The sequence below is a fragment of the Zingiber officinale genome, chromosome 5A (genome assembly GCF_018446385.1).
Source record: "Zingiber officinale cultivar Zhangliang chromosome 5A, Zo_v1.1, whole genome shotgun sequence".
Taxonomy (NCBI): Eukaryota; Viridiplantae; Streptophyta; class Magnoliopsida; order Zingiberales; family Zingiberaceae; genus Zingiber; species Zingiber officinale.
In genome coordinates this window covers 113814815-113829328 of record NC_055994.1, presented here as the reverse complement: position 1 = coordinate 113829328, position 14514 = coordinate 113814815, and positions in this window count along the sequence as shown.

The following is a 14514-nucleotide window of genomic DNA, read 5'->3' as shown; positions in this document are numbered from 1 at the left end:
AGAGCTTAAGTTTTACGACCGTTGTTTTCGTATTTTGGATTTTCGGGATAATCTGATACCAATTTATATGGTATCAGATCGTCAAAGTTTGGCGATATTTGTTGTTTTTCGTGTTACGGATTTTTTTTTTGAGATTTAACTGATACCAATTTATTGGTATTAGAGCGGGTTATGTTACCTGTTTTTGGTGTTCTGGATTTTTGGGTTAACCCAAGTTTGCGTGTCAAACTGGGTGTTGATTATGGATTAGCATGGAATTCCATTATGTTTATGTTTCGGATTTCCGTTTCGGATTTATATGGATTTCCGACGATTTTCATGTTCGGAATTTTGAGGTTAGAAGTTGGGGACTGGACAACGATGGAACATCTCCAGACGGCATATAGGTATGATGTGTAATTTTATAGTTTATGACATGTATTAGCATTCTTTATTTAGTACCTGTCTGGTTGTTGTAACACATATTACATGTGATGGGTTAGCCATTGAGCATGGTTGACCTTAATAGAGATCAAGGATTATAGTTTCTGGTGATTTTTCATATCATACACCAGTAGGTTTAGCTTCTGTTACTACTAGTTGGTTAGCAGATTGAGGCACATACCAGCCTCTGCTATTATTAGCTGGGTAGTGGATAGTATCTATATCTTCATGTTGACCTAACCAGTAATATACCATTTTATCTTAGTTAACTTCATCAATAGATAATTGATAAACATTGATTCAAAGGGACTTTTAAAAGAACCTTATTACAAGTTTATTAATTTATTACATTGTTGTCCAAAAGAATTGGAATATCCTAAATGATTGGTTTTCCTAAAGTGTTGAGTTGGTTGAAGCTATTTTTTTTTGGTGTTTTCAATTTTCGTATATGTACTCCACTTTGCTAAATAATTGTAGCAAAAACATGAATTATATATATCTCATGCTCGTCTATATTTCACTACTGTGCTTCGATGATTGAGTGTAGTAGGCTCTAAATGGTATAATGTGAGAGCATAAGTTGACATTACATGAACATGTTTGATAGATTCTATAGATGGACAACTTGAATCATCTGGATTTGGAGTATAAAGGGTAGGTTATATAGAAAGACCAAAACAATTATACATGACATATTTAAAATGATCATGTTGGATGACTATTTTATAAGAAGAACTAATTGAGACTAAGGTGAATATTAAAAGAACCTTGGATTGGCGTGTTAATTGTTGTGCCTAAAGAATTAGTCAAGGTTATGTTTGAGGATGAGTTATGCAGATTTGAAATTTGACTTATTGATTAAAGATAAATGTTCACCATAGATAATAATGTAATCATGTAGTCTTGGTGATGTTGTATCTTATTAAACCTTAGCTACCATTGTAGTATTGTTGACTTCCAATAATTTGCATATAAGTGGAATAGACCAAGCTTGGAGATGGAAACATTGCCCATTTCATTTTGAAGCAATTGGACGTGGATGACTAAATTGGATTCTCTTTATAAAATGAGGGTCAATGTCTTGGGTTGTTAAAAGTTGAGAATTTTCTAAGTCCTAATTGCAATAATTATGTCTCATACAGAGAAATTGCATTTGAATTTCACCTGGATTAATACGCTGAGTTTGATACTGCACTTCACATCAATAGAAGTGGAGATAAGGAATAGGATAAGTAATTCAATACAACAATTGGATAAATTGGGACACTAAGGTTATACATTGACCTACCAAATTTGGTTTTGATTAGCTGGCACAAGAGTTGCTATCTAGTTGACAATTGATGTAGTTATTGCACCTTAGAAGAACAAAGCAGGAGTAGAAAAGGAATAGAATTATTGAATTCTACTGCTGAGCAGAACCGAGCACTGAAGTAAAGTTTCAAGTGGAGCACTTAGTCTTCTATTGCCGTTAGGTGTTCCAACCTCTTCAGGCTCGCAATGGATATTGTTAGATAAGATATTGTGATATATTGTTGTTTTCTGATGATTAGGCTGCTTTATTTTGGATTGTCTATGATTGTTATTTTCCTACTTGGTACTTATGCTTAATTATTGGAGGTATCTTGTTGATTTAATCTGTGTCGTCATATGTACATATGGGTTTGATGTGGTATCTGAGGTATTTTTTTTTATTATGTTTGATTTTGAGTGCACCTGGGTTTAGTATACTTTGTTGGAAGTATTACGTTGATTATACTCTTGGCATAGGTGTATATATGCCATGTGAGGTTGTTTGAGGTGTATTGTCGATTATACCTATATTGATATATGCACACAGGTTCGGTAGGTATTGTTGGAGGTATCACACTGATTTATACCTGTGTGTGTGTGTTTGGTGTATAATAATTGGAGGATTATGTTGATCATACATATGTTGTGTGAGCAAGTGTGCCAGGTGTATTGTTGGTAGCAGCATGATTCTACTTATGTTGAATGCAGGATGTAGAGTGTCTGCATTATGTTATTTGTTGGATTACCCTATCAACCCATATTTTTATCAGTGGGTGACTCACTACGATGTTGATAGATTTGACGATGAGTTTGATTGATTGCTGGATTGTTATACCTTTGGCTGTCCACAGTGATATGTGGTTGAGTGATCTCCTGCAGTCTCTAGTTGGATAGTTATGTGCCTTGGACATTTATGGATCGTTTGTGGTGGAGCGGAGCTCCCACATATTATTGTTGGTTTGTGATATAGCGTTGTTCTTACATATTTTGGATTGTTGTGGTGGAGCGTTGCTCCCACATATTACGGATTGTTTGTGGTAGAGCGTTGCTCCCACATATGTGGTATTTCTTGTGATGGAGCGTTGCTCTCACACTGGTGGATCTATTCTTTGGTGATTTGTATTGTTGGTGATTATATTACAGACGTATTGTCAGGGATCTTATGGTTAGAAACGTCTGTGATACGGACATTATGAGTCATGATTTTTCCATTAGGGTTTGGGAAGCCTTAGATGCTTTCAGAGACTTGATGATTTTGGTATTCCCAGGATGTTTGGATCGGTTTTCATTGTCTTTGTTGATGATGTTGTGATCTATTTCGGATCCACGGTGAGTCACGCACATCATCTTTGCATAGTTCTAGAGATGTTTCGATGGAAACATCTAGATGTGAAGATCAGTAGTGCGTATTTTGGTTGTCTTCTGTGAGATGTTTGAGACACACGGTCACCAGTAGGAGTATACCGTGGTTCCACAGGAGATCGAGGTTGTTACCGTTGGGAGTAGACGGAGTCTATAGAAGATGCTCGCAACTTCCTTTGTTTGGCTCGATATTTCCGAAGATACGTTGAGGGTTTCTCTCGGATAGCTATGTCACTGACACGCCTGACCTGGAAAGGCGTGAAGTTCACTTGGACTGAGCATGACAAGACCAGCTTCTAGGAGCTGAAGTGGAGACTAGTGTCGGCTCCGATTTTGAATTTTTACCTTCTGGAGAGGACGGATATGTCCTCTCCACCGATGCATCTATTAAGGGTTTGAGCGCTGTTCTGATGCAGCACGATATGGTAGTCTCCTATGCTTCTCGTCGGTTGAAGGATCATGAGAAGAACTACCCTGTACATGATCTGGAGCAAGTCGTCATTATTTTTGCCATGAAGATTTAGCGACATTATTTATATGGCGTTACATTTGAGATTCTCACTGACCATAAGAGTCTCAAATATCTGTTTACTTAGAAGGAACTTAATCTCCGACAGAGGAGATGGATGGAGTTTCTAAAGGATTATGATTGTACCATTGGCTATCACTCGGGGAGAGCTAATATGGTTGTCGATGCGCTTAGCAGGAAGTCCGGAGGGATTTTAGCTTGCCACCGAGTTGTGGTCACAGATTTGATTTAAGGTTCCTCCGATTTGGGCCTTGAGGGGTAAGGACAGATAGAGCAGGGTGCTCTGGTTACCATGGATTGCTCAGTCGTTGATCAGGACGAGAATCCGAGAGGCCCAGTTGTTGGGACCTCATAGAGCTCAGCGTGTGGCAGAGTTGGTCCATACTATCAGACCGAAGATGTTAGAGGCACAGGATCGCCAGAAGTGTTATGTTGATCGGAGACGCAGACCCCTAGCATTCTCTATTGGCGACCATGTATTTCTGCAAGTTTCACCCACGAAAGGGGTGAAGAGATTTGACTTCAGAGATAAGTTAGCTCCGCGATACATTGGATCTTTCCAGATCTTGGAAAGAATTGGAGCGGTAGGTTACCGGTTGGCACCACCACCGTCCCTGGTAGGAGTTCATTCCACGTATCTATGCTGAGGAGATACGTACCTGACCCGGCACATGTGCTGACAGATATCTCAGTTCCTGTACAACCTGACGTGACCTACGAGGAGGTTCCGGTATGGATTTTGGATCGGAAAGAGCGTCAGTTGCGGAACAAGACGATTCGGCTGGTTAAAGTCGGATGACAGCATCATTCGGATGAGGAGGCTACTTGGGAGCTCGAGGATACTATCCGAGCTCGATACCCCCATCTTTTCCCATGATGTATGTGATTTAATTTACCGTTCAGCATTTATACGCTTTACCTGTTGTTAGTGTTTGCTGATGGTAGATAACGAAATTTGGGGACCAAATTTTTATTAGTGGGGGAGAATGTAAAATACCAAAAATAGGCAAATATTGATAAGAGAATTTTCTAGAATTTTTGGAAATTTTTCAGGAATTTTTCAGAGCTCGTACGGACGAGTTAACGGGGATAAAAATGGGGCCGGGAAAAGCCTGTTTAGGCTACCCATTTAAATGAGGAAAAGTTTATTTTTATTTATATACTTTTCCTTTCTTATTTCTTTTCTCCCTCATTTTTTTTTTATTCCCCGCGTGCCATTCCTCTTCTCCTACGCCGAACTCACCCGTGCCCTAACCTCCTAGCATCGGGGTTACCTCTTCCTCTCCGATCGAACGTCGGCCAAGCGTCTTCTTCCCCGTCTCTTTCTCTCTTCCGGCCGAGCAGCGCCGCCATCCTTCTGCCCTAGCGCCGGCGATGCGCTAGCCAACGTCGGCTGAGCCGCTCCTGAGCCCTAGCACTAATCGTCGTCCCTCTCTGCCCTAGACTCTCCACCTCCGCACACTGCTGAGGGCCTCCCTTTCTTCTCTTCTCCTCTGCGTGTCGACGCCGACCCCCAACCGCCGTGCCCTAATTCTTGGCCGCGCCTTCTTCACCCGACAACGCCGCCGCCGCACGGGACAGCGCCGGCGACACTCGAGCCAACGCAGTCCCTGTGCCCTAGTTCATCACTGCCGACCCCTCTCCTAGCCTCCAGCCACTGTGCCATAGTTTTTCTCTTTACTGTGGTTCTATTTTGTTGTTCCAGTAGCCACAGCAGTTGTGGATTGAGGTAAGCTTCGTTTGTTGTTTAGGATTATTGCTTGATTGAGTGTCAATCTTGATTTCATCTGATCCGAACAGTGAAGTATCCAGCAAGGAGGTTGGGTGGTGGAGGGTCTTGGTTTTGGCAGCTATTCCATCTGTAGGCATCTTGTTGTCAGTATCAACACTCCCTGCTGTGGATCAACAATCACAGTCGTTGATTAAGGTAAGCTATGTTTGGAGTTTAGGTTGTATTTCTATGAGTATTTGGAGGATATGCATTTATATTGGATTATGTGGAGATGTTGTAATATGTAGTTACTTGGTTAGTTGTGGATTTAGGTAAGTTATGATGGATTCATGTTTAACTTAACCTAATGTGATTATGGAAGGCTTAATCTATTGTAGTTGTGATGAATTAAGTACCGTTGATTTATGTTGGATTAGATTTAATCCTTGGATTTATTAGATATGATCATATTGCTAATCGTAAGTTGATTAGCAAAAGGAAATGATTGTGCTGATTGAGGATTATTGATTAAGGAGATTAATTCAAGTTAATCATTAATTAGGATTAATTAATGATGGATCGATTAGGATTTTTCCTAATTAAGTTGGGTTGGATTTAGCTAGTTGTTGTTTATAAAATTAGCTAAATTGTATATCACATTATCTGCAGGACTTTGATTCGAGACGGTGTCTCGACGAGGGATCTATTTTGGATTGGACCTTTCTATTGGAGGCGGGTACTTTGACTTATGTCTTTTGATATGCATAATAAAGTGTTTAACATATAGCAATGATTGTGTTTTCCATTTGATTCGGTTGGTCACTACATGATCTGTTACATGTTGTTTGTTTATTTATTATGCACTGCATGTTATTATTTATCTGACCATACATGCTTTCGGTAGTGACCCAACCATGTGATACATCATGTTCAGGACCTAGGGTTTATTTGATACCCTATCTGTTTGTGTACCTTCCATCTGATACATTGACTTGTGGTACACCTTTTATTTATGTATGGATCTTGCTATGCTATTCATGATATTGCCATGTTTAGAGTCATGCACCATCTTGCATGATTGCATGCTGTGCGGTTGTCTGCTCCATTATTGTGAGCGCATCGCCAGTTACATGTACTGCACACACCACCACCCATGGATTAGTGGTATATCAGGCAGGTGTGTGGCGGTTCTGCTGTTTGGCTCCGTTGGTCTGGTGACTCAGCGTGGTAGCCGGCAGTCAGTTCCGCTCTGTTTGGCTCCGTTGGCATTTAGTGTAGCAGCGTGGTAGCCGGCAGATGGTGGACTCTGTTTGGTTCCGTTGGTCAGATGACTCAGCGTGGTAGCCGGCAGAGAAATCCTCCCCGTCATCGTATACCGGGAGATGAGAGCATTGAGCTCCCCCATTTATGATTTGGGGTCAGAGGACAGGAGTACTCCGACAGCATCCCGTCCACTTGGTCGCTCATCAGGAGCAGTGATGTCAGAGTGCACGGTCACCATATGCATTTATTATTTGTGATTGCTGCATTTACTTGCTGCATTTATATGGATGCATATGATTGACATGCATACAGGATTATGACTTCCTCGGTCTGACGACCCTGTTACCTTTGTACTTTGATTCCGGTTAGTACAGTTATCTCCTGATTTCGTTTCAGTTGCATTTATCCTTCTCGTATTCAGGAGACTGTACGCATGATTAGTGTTGTCTGTTATTTGTTTTATTATGCATATCAGTTGTACCTGCTGAGTGTTGGACTCACCCCGCTTTCATTGTTGATATATTTTCAGGTTGAGGCTGTCAGGAGCAGTTCCAGTCGCTGGTTCCCACAGCACGTAGTGCTAGTCCTCTGCTAATTTTGAGTCGTTATTTTATTTTAGCTTTTCTCTATCAGACTTTGTTTTAGTCTTGTTTTGGATTTTACATATGGATATTGTATGGAATCCTTCCGTTTGATGGACTTTTGGTATGATTTGGATTTTATTCTACTACATGCCTGCCTGGACGGCAGAAGAGGTGAGTTCGTCGGATTTGAGCTTTACGAGTGTAGTTGAGTAGGGTGGATTTCGAGTCAGAGTACTATTGTTTGTGATTACTATTATTAACTGTGTGGTTGTGACAGTCAGAGGCTGAATATCTATATAAACTGCGTGGTAATTGTTTTTATTTATTGTTATAATTCCAGCCGCCTGTGGCTGAGGTATATGTGTTATGTAGAAGTTTCAGATTGTCCGCCGTATAGGGGAGATGCTGCCGAAATTTCTTCGGACAGGGACTCCTGTGGGGCGTGACAATAGTTCCCTAAAAGAGAACTCAAACCCTCATGAGAATTATAAGTGAATAAATAAGATAAATGATTTGGTTGAAATAACAAAAAATTGAATAATATGAGTTTGAAATTTTAATGTATGATTTTTAATTCTAGTTCAACGTCATTTAAGCAAAATGAGCACTTTATAATAAATGCTTGTCTAATGTTTATAATAAGTGATTATTCGAGAGCTTGATTTGTTTTTTTTGGTAGAAAATTAGAATGTCTAATACTAGGAAGTGGCTATAAGGACATGATAAGCGTAAAAAAAAAGAGTTGAAGAATTTATTGAGTCTCAAAGAGGGGCAATCGACAGATTTGTTATCATAGAATTGAACAATTCTAATGAATTGCATGAAGGCTTTGTCATTGAAGATGATATAGAGGGAGATGTGAATAAGATTGAAGGCAATAAAAGTGGTGATGACTTAGACTTTAAAAATAATTATTCTGAAAGTGATGATGCTATTAATTTCGTGAATGAAGAACCAAGTGTCCCAAGTTCATCGATTTCATTTGACTTTTTTTATCCTAAAAATTGGAAGAATTTAGATCCCAATTAAGTGGAAGGATCAATTAGTGGAAAAGAACCTTATAAGAGATGTATTAACAGGAAAATGTTCCAAAGATAGATCAAATAAACGATTCTCTTCATATTTTTATACTCGGATTTTAACAAATGGTCAAAAACACCATAGAGATTGGTTGGTCTATTCAAAAGCAATTGATAAATCATTTTATTTTTGTTGCAAGTTGTTTAAAAGGGGGCCTCAACCAAGTCAACTAGCAAATGAGGGATACATGATTAGGGGTATCTTAGTAGTAGACTTAAAGAACATGAGACAAGTATTTGAGCATATCAATTATTATGTTAGTTGGTCTGAGTTGCGTATCAGGTTAATGAAGGGTACAACAATTGATCATGTTATTCAATATTAAATCAAGAAGGCAAAAGGGCGTTGGAGGAAGGTATGTATTACACCGATTAATTTCACTTATGAGATTTTTGGCTAAACAAAATATAGCATTTCGTGGTAGTAATGAGAAGCTTTATGATGATAACAATGGAAATTTTATGGCTGCTATTAAGATGAGTGTTGAGTGGGACTCAGTGATGAAGGAGCATATTGAAAGAAATATACATCATCATTATCTTAGCCACAAAATTCAGAACGAATTGATATATTTGTTAGCTTCTCAAATCAAGAGTTCTATTCTTGAAAACATTAATGATGTGGTGATAAACGGGGCCCACCAAGCGTGGTTCAAAGACGGAGATGACAACTGATATGGAAGTCAAAGTTAAGGTAGTCAACGATGGTCAGTGGTGGTCAACGGTCCCACCAAAGATAGCTGAGCGGAAATGGACTCCAACCGCCAATCAGGCATAAATTATCCGATCGACCAGGTGGCTTGTCTGAATGGATCACCCCTCTAGCTAGGAGCACTACTGCAAGAACATCGGATGTTCATTGTGGACCGGAGAAATGCTAAGACGACCGGAGTGCTTGTCCGGTCGGGCAGAGACAATCTACAAAACTAAGTCATTGCGGGGAAAAGTAACAGAGATCGATAGAGCGGAGGAGTCACGGTCGAGCAGCTACCCCCCCTCAGCCGAACAGTGGGACCATTCTCGCATTTATTAATATCCCTTTAGGAGATAATGCCGCTAATAACAGGGCATGATTAATAGGCAATCGTACGACGGAAGCTTCTACTACCTTATCAGGGATTTGCATATTGATGTTGCCATTTTCACATGTCACGTGCACTTCAAAATTAATAAAGATTGGAACCCAATGAAACTAAAGATAAAAGTTATAGTAAGGAGTCCCAAGTCATATTTTTTTCCCAAGGATAACCAATAAATGTGTATGAGTTCTAGAATTGATTTAATTTAAATTCTTACGTCAACAAGGTGAATTTGACACTTCCATTTGATTCACATTACAAATTGAATTATCTAATTCTCAATGGTGCACTAATAAAATCAAGAATAGGATCAAAGAAAGATCTATCTCATCTAAACATGATTCACTTCCATCTCATCAAGTTAACAACAATTAAGTTCGGATTATAAATGCATCATTGAATCTAGTAATCAATTACTAAATCTTCATTTCACAACCATAATCAACAATGTTCAACAGAGGTAGACAATAAAAAGCTCAAGTGATTCATTCAACAATTAAACCTTCTAGTGCCAATGCAAATAAGTCAAATATCCATTAAGAATTTGTTTCCAAATTAAACTAATGAATGTAATTCTTCAGGTTGCAGATTCTAATAGGATTCAACTATACAACTTATCTCACATCTAAGTCATGCTTTAACTGGTTTAAATAAGAAAAACATATTACAAACAATTAAGTAGCTATAACAAGATTCGGATTGCAGAAACTCAAACAAAAACAAAATTGCAAAGTAAGAAATCAGATCTGCTGATCTGAGCAATCACAATTGGAAACATAAGTAAAGAAAGTAAACGTTCACACACACTCACACACACAGATCTAATAGCAAACTTCTTCCCTCTCTGTTGTGACACAGAGGTCCTCTTGGAGACCTCCCTTCAAGCATCACCGGAGACAATCCAGATTCCTAGCTTGTTTAGTCGACGCTGACAGCTTCTGGAGACCTCCCATCAAGCTCGTGATCGACTAACACACACAACGCACGAAGAATCAGAGTCTTGTAACTGGAATTTCTCACCTGATCAATTGATCTGATCGATTCAAGATGACGCGGGTGAAATGACTATCGAAATGCAATTGGATATGCCAGGAAAACTCCACCGTCGTCTCCAGTGGAAAATGGAAACCAAGGATCGAAGAAAACTCCCTCTAATCCGCAGCAAGTTGGGAAAACACAAGGTATAAGATAGCGATCAGAGAAACTCTGCCTGATGCGTTCTAATCCTTCAGACGATGGTCAGCGATAGCTCAACGTTCGCCATCGATGAAGAAGTTCAATTCTCAAATCTGGTAGTGGAGCGGGAGCTTCGGGGATGAAGGTGAACAGTGGAGAAAATCACGAGGAAGGGAAAAAAACCCAAGCTCAGCAAACAATGTAGCTTCTCACGTGATTTAAATCAACTCATATATGATCCAACGGTCCAGAATACTTCGGGTCTTAATCAATGGTGGAAAGTCACTTTAAATCTGATCTGAATGTGTTGATCTTCATGAAAGGTCCTGATCTACTCCTCATTAGGTTGGATGGAACGGATCTTCAACGGATGGCTTAGATCTGCGTCGATCTTGGATGAATGGCCAAGATTATTCTAAAGCTTGATCTCCTTATTTAAGCTCGAGATTTGAGCCCAAATTCGATTTGATCTGATCAGGTCCATGACTCTTTTGATGCCTACAAAGAATATATTGAAATATTAGCATCAAATACCATGATTATAAGATAATTTGTAATTAAGTCCAACAATAAATGCAATGCATGAAAATAATGTAAATATGAGTTTCATCTATGAAAAAGACATCAAATCATGCATGTATGAATCAAAATCATGGTTATACATGCCCTGTTAAGATATGGTGTCAGAGACACTTTTCTTACATGTCCTTTCATAGGACAATTTGGAGAATGTGCTCACGCCTTGAGGAGTGTGTACGTCGCCCACTGGGGCACTATATAAGGGGGGTTCATGCACCAGTAAAGGTACGCATTATTCACTATTCACGCTTATGTTTTGCTGCTTTCACTGTTGCTCTGCCTTTTTCCACTATTCCGATGATTGACTTGAGCGTCAGAGGGTCAACGCCGGGGACCCCTTCCCTGGCCCGACACTAATGTTTCTTGTGTTGTACAGTGGAGAGGAGTCTACACACGTTAGATTTTGAGGAATGCCCTAAGGAAATCGCTTTACAATTTTTACTAAATATAGATTCACTATTTGAGTACATATTATATATTTGATTGTCTTAAGCTCATTTACTAAATGTCTGCAATACAATTCATAACATGAGAGAAATTGTGATTGAATTACAACTAGTGATTATCTCTGCATATGTAATTATGAATGTATTGAAATTTCCCTAGTCATCAAATTGATGCATTCAGACATCATCAATTTTGTAAGACTAGCACAGGTTATACTCCTTGGTTCACCAAGCAGTCATTTTCTTACTAGCTGGAGACAATGGGATGTCGAGAGTTAAACGTGGATACTGCTTATGGTAACTAGTTCATTGAAGTGACTCGCTGTAAGACTTTATATGGTTATCTATATATATGGATATGTCTGTGAAACTCTTACCACAACTCGAGTGTAAGTTTCCTTCAACTTGAGGTATACAAGTCATCTTGGTCATGGAGACTTATACTTTGACATCTTAAGCAAGCACCTCCTTGAGGTGTGAACTCGGGATGATTAGGTATAAGTCGAAATCGTCCGAAGATGTTTGGATAGCCTACAGAGGATTCACCGTTTCTTGCGACGAGACATATACCTTATGGTCACTCGTTGGATTATTACTAAAAATCTTTGGCCAAAGCATTACATGTTAAGAGTGCGAGACTCTTGTACACATGTACGAGTAATTTGAATCCGTAGAATGAGAAAGTATTACTTGCGCTAAGTGTGACTTAGTCAATCTAGTGGGGATAGACACATATACCATGTCCTGAACCAAGTGGATATAAGACGAGTGAAAGGAATAAGACATGACTCACTGTAGGTGCTGAAGGGTTTAAAATTAGTTAAAAGATTAACTATGATTTTTCAGCTAATTGGGGATCATGATGTACCACTAGGTGTCACTCATGATCATTATATAATTAAGTAGTTAATTATGGACGATCAAGATGAACCGGGAATCTATTGGGTCACACACACTAATGAGTCTCTAAAAGACATAAAACAAGTTAAAGAATAGGATTCTTAGATCAAAAGATAAATATTTAGTTTGACCATACATAAGACAAATTTGGAAATATTTATCATAATGGAAGCGTGGATAGGCTACATCTCTTATGATAGGGTTGAACCATATTTGGTTTAATCATGAATTAGTTATGAACTAACTTGGTTTAGTTGTGAACCAAACCAAAGGGTTAATGGGCTAATTTTTTGTTAAGGATAATGGGTTGGATTTGAGCTTTCTATTCCAACTCATTAAAGAAGATTACATATAGATGTAATTGGGAGAGAATTAGATAGAAGTTTCATTATTTGGTTGATTATCTTTTGGAAACTAAATCCTTCTCTCCCTCTCCTCTCTCTCCCTCTTATTGCCATGACCACCACAAGGGAGAAAAACTCTCCCTTGTGTGCTTCTCTTCTTCTTCCTCTTAATCCCTCTTCTTCGCTCATGGCTAGTAACTTCTGAAGGAGAGGCTTGTACTCAAGGAGTTGTCTTGAGGAGCTTAGCGTGGATATGAATAGAGGCAAGGTTTGACAACGTCACTATGGTTGATGCCCTTCTCGTTGCAGGTCATCCGTAAGGTATACCTAGCGTCAATTTACTTTTTATAAAATTTTAATTATGCGATCATGTTTGGCATATTGTATCCTTATATACATGTGGTGTGTGTGATTTAATAATTAGAAATTATTATTATTTTATTTTTTTTGTTGCGCATGTTTACAAAACGTGCTCTAACACGCACCCGTATCAGGCATATCCCAATAGTCTACACACGGTCAACCCAGAAGCAACATCCCTAGCTAGCCTTCTTCATGATTTTTGGACAGGATCATATTAGCACCGTCTGTGGAAAGGTAGCCTATATTTGAGACATAGAAATAGAGGATGTTGGATGACTTACAACGGTGACACTGACAAAGGAGGAATTATATATGCTGCTACAAGCCCGAGCAGCAAAAATGATGGAGCAACAACAACAGCAGGCTCTAGCCGAGTGCTAAGTACATGAGCCCGCAGCATTAGCAGCGAGGCAACAGACCGGATATAGAAATCAAACGGAACATGTGTCCGTTCAGGGGCAGAATAAGAAGCTAATCAGCACATATGAGGACGCGCCCAATGCGTTGATCCCCTTTCATCATGCACTGTTCTAGACTCTATCAGAGGAACAAGGGCAAGCAGACAGAGAACTAAGATCCTCTTCGGACAACGCACCCGTTCGGGATTCACGGAAAGGAAAAGCACCAAGAAATGATGATTCACTCGAATGGATCAACCGATAATTCTCTCAAGGGATTCTGGATGATCCGTTGCCGCGACACTATACCTCATTGACGATCGGGGAATACAATGGAATGACCGATCCAGATGACCACCTAGCCAAGTTTGATAACAAGCCCACATTCCATCAGTACACTAACAGAGTGAAATGCTGAGCCTTCCTCGCCACCCTCTCCGGATCGGCGCAATGATGGTTTAGACGATTACCGATCAGATCAATTCACAACTTCAAAGACTTCCGAGCGGTGTTTTTGTACCACTTCGCTAGCAGTCACCGCTACCAGAAGACAAGTGTTAATCTGTTCACTGTGAAACAGGGGCCCAAGAAGGTATTAAGAGCATACATCAAGCGGTTCAATCAGGTGGCCATGGATATTCCATCGGTCTCCTCAGAGATATTGGTAAGTGCCTTCTCCCAGGGGATTATCGAGGGGGAATTCTTCCGCTCACTCATCCGGAGTGCACCAAAAGACTTCGACCACTTGCTCAGGCATGCCACCGAATACATAAACGTGGAGGAAACCTAAGTGGTACGAAGGAGGGAAGTGCGTGCAGAGCATAATACTCCCCCTGAATGACTTCCGACCACCAATCATCAACCACCAAAAGGCCCCCAATTGGGAGTGGCACAGTCACACCAGGAGCCAAGAACACATGTCGTATAGCATGTAGTAGCAGGTTAACCTAAAGATACAAAAGGCAAGACTTGGATGTCATTGTTTTAC